The sequence below is a fragment of the Curcuma longa genome, unplaced genomic scaffold (genome assembly GCF_044706935.1).
Source record: "Curcuma longa cultivar G26 ecotype Majalengka, Jawa Barat unplaced genomic scaffold, ITB_CL_G26_1.1 contig_4508, whole genome shotgun sequence".
Lineage (NCBI taxonomy): Eukaryota > Viridiplantae > Streptophyta > Magnoliopsida > Zingiberales > Zingiberaceae > Curcuma > Curcuma longa.
The window spans coordinates 641-3,631 of NW_027434165.1; the positions used below are offsets into that span (position 1 = coordinate 641).

Sequence of the window (2,991 nt, forward strand, 5' to 3'; positions counted from 1 at the left end):
CCGTAATTAACCATTAATTACGGAACAATCATGAGTGACACCTAGTAGTATATCATGATCCCCAATTGTTCGAAAAATCAACGATTGATTCCAGAACATCTTCTAAACCCTTCAGCAGCTCTAATTAAACGTGTCTCGTTCCTTTCACCGTCTTATACCCGCTTGGTTCATGACATGGTCTATGTGTCGGTCCCCACTAGACTGACTACGTCACACCTAGCCCAAGCTGCTTTCTTGTCCTGTGGATTCAAGTTACTCGTACACGTATCCAAGAGTACCGTACTCTTAACATGTAATGCTTTGGCCAAAGACTTTTAGTAACAATCCTGACAAGCGACCGCAGGGTATACGTCTCCTTTTCAAGGAGCGGTGAATCCTCTGTAGGCTATTCAAACACCTTCAGACACTTTGACTTATACCTTATCATCTCAGGTTCACACCTCCTCGGAGATGCTTACTTAAGATGTTAAAGTATAAGTCTCCATGGCCAAGATGACTTGAATACCGCAAGTCAAAGAAACTCGCACTTAAGCTGCATTGAGATCTTCATTGACATATGAATCGAACCATATGAAGTCTCATGGCACTCCAATGAACTGGTTACCTTTAACCAGCATCCACGTTTAACTCTCAACATCTAATGTTGACAGCAGTGAGATCAGCTGCTTGGCTAACCAAGGAGTTTAAAACGTGCTAGTCTCGACAAAATCGATGACGTCCGTGCTCATCAATTTCTCGACTAGGGATAATTTCAATACGTTCATAATTACACGTGTAGAGATGTTCACTAGTTGTGATCCAATCACAAATTCTCACGCTATGAATCGTATTGCGGATATTCAGTATTCGAGTTTAAGATCCAATCAAACACACACGGAATGTGCACTCAAATAGTGAATTGTTATTTATCCAATAAATAGTATAACCGTAAGGTGATTGCCTTAGGACACCTCTCAAATCTAACACGTAGGGGGTCAGTTTTGATGTCACAAGACTTATGCTTTTCAGATTCTCTCTCCGCGATAAGGCGAAGAACTGGTATCACTCGCTACCTCCGAATTGCATTTATTCTTGGGAATAATGTGAACAGTTATTTCTGAACAAATTCTGCCCCCCAAGTAAAATGACCCACATGAGGAATATGATCTCAAGCTTCATACAATTAGATGAAGAAACTCTATTCGAAGCTTGGGACAAATTTAAAGGGATGTTAAGAAAGTGTCTACATCACGGATTGGAACGTTGGTTTATCATCCATACCTTCTACAATGGAATCAACTTATCAGACGAAAATTTATTTGGATTCTGCTGCAGGAGGAGCTCTTATGAATAAAAACCTTGATGAAGCCGAAGAACTAATTGAGAATGTGACACTCAATCATCATCAGTGGGCCAATGAAAGAGGTAGCATGGCAAGAAATCCTGGGAAATACAATGTATACACATCCTATTTACAAAACAAATAAACTATACACATCCTACTTATACACATTCTATTTACAGAAAAGAAACAAAAGAAACTGAACAAGTTTATACACAAAAAGAAAGAAAAATAAGAAAAGATAGACTACTCCCCTTTCACCGGGAAGATGGATTGTCGCAAGAGGAGTCCCTTAATTCTTGATCACCCTAGGTTCTCAACTCTGCAGACTGATCCAGACAACATCGATGAAAGTGATCCTAGGGACTCAGTGCAATTCCCTATACTTTTGTGCACCTCACCAATATAGAAAAATCACAACAAGCTTTAGTGTCACTGAAACCAACACCCTCAAAGTCATTAGAACAAAAAGAATGAAATAATTACAATAAATGAATGAACGAATAAATAAATCAATAAATCATCAATCAATGAATAAACAAATGAATAAACAAACAGATGAAATGGATAAACAAATAAAAATACCAATATACAGTTTAAAATATACAACAATCAAATGAGTCCTCGGCAACGACACAAAAATTTTAATGTGGGTGTTTTGTTAGGATTTATTATATACTTTTTATTCCCTTATTTGTTGCACTCACAGCCATCAAAATTAATTATTTATTTATTACCAAACCCCTAACTATCGCTAAAGTAGTATAGAAAGGTCCGGGTCGTCTCTCTTGGACTCAATGATAGGAAATTATTTTAGACAACATTTGGTGTGGGGTTCTATTTATTGACTTTATTCATTCCTAGATACAAATTCCATTTATTAATAATTAAATTTATAATTAACAAAAGAATCTTTAATGTACATTATTACAATCTACAATTTATTATACATTTCTATGCACAAAATTATTCAAACAACATACACAATTATACAATCTTATTGATACAACATACAACTACTCAAACATGCACCATACAATGACTATAACACACATACATTCTATACATACAACATACAACATACAACATAACAAACATGAAACATAAACTCCATTAATCCTATACCACTAAGAACATGAGAACAATTTAAAACAATATAAAACATCTAACAACAATTGATACAAGCCAAAACACTATACAACGATATCTAACAACAAGCTTAACATACAACATATAATCCCTTATACAACAACTAAGTTACAATAAAATACAACAATTTCCCATCTACAATTCTTAATCCATAAGTTTTATTCATATCTACACACAACACAATCACATGATATACAATGCTAACAAACCTAGTTCCACATACAACTTCAACATACCACATGATGTTCATTCCTACAATATGTACAAGTATACAACGTATATGTCATACATCATACAACAACACACATGCTACAAACATTATTTTGAATTAACATACAACAACTATTGCATACAACAACGATCACAATTGACATATAATACAAAATATATTCACAACCATTTATTCAACAATTGTTACATGAATCTTGTCTATACAAACACTATTTACAAGTGATCACACCCAATACACATCTTATAGTCGGCTCACAACCTTTCCTAACAACCCAAGCTCAACACTCTTC

The 2,991-nt window shown here is 35.0% G+C and overlaps 1 pseudogene; it reads right to left on the reverse strand.

The window, feature by feature from the left end:
• Positions 1 to 1,126: 1,126 nt before the first annotated feature.
• On the reverse strand, positions 1,127 to 1,236 carry LOC141819375 (small nucleolar RNA R71; annotated as a pseudogene).
• Between the last annotated feature and the right edge of the window lie 1,755 nt (positions 1,237 to 2,991).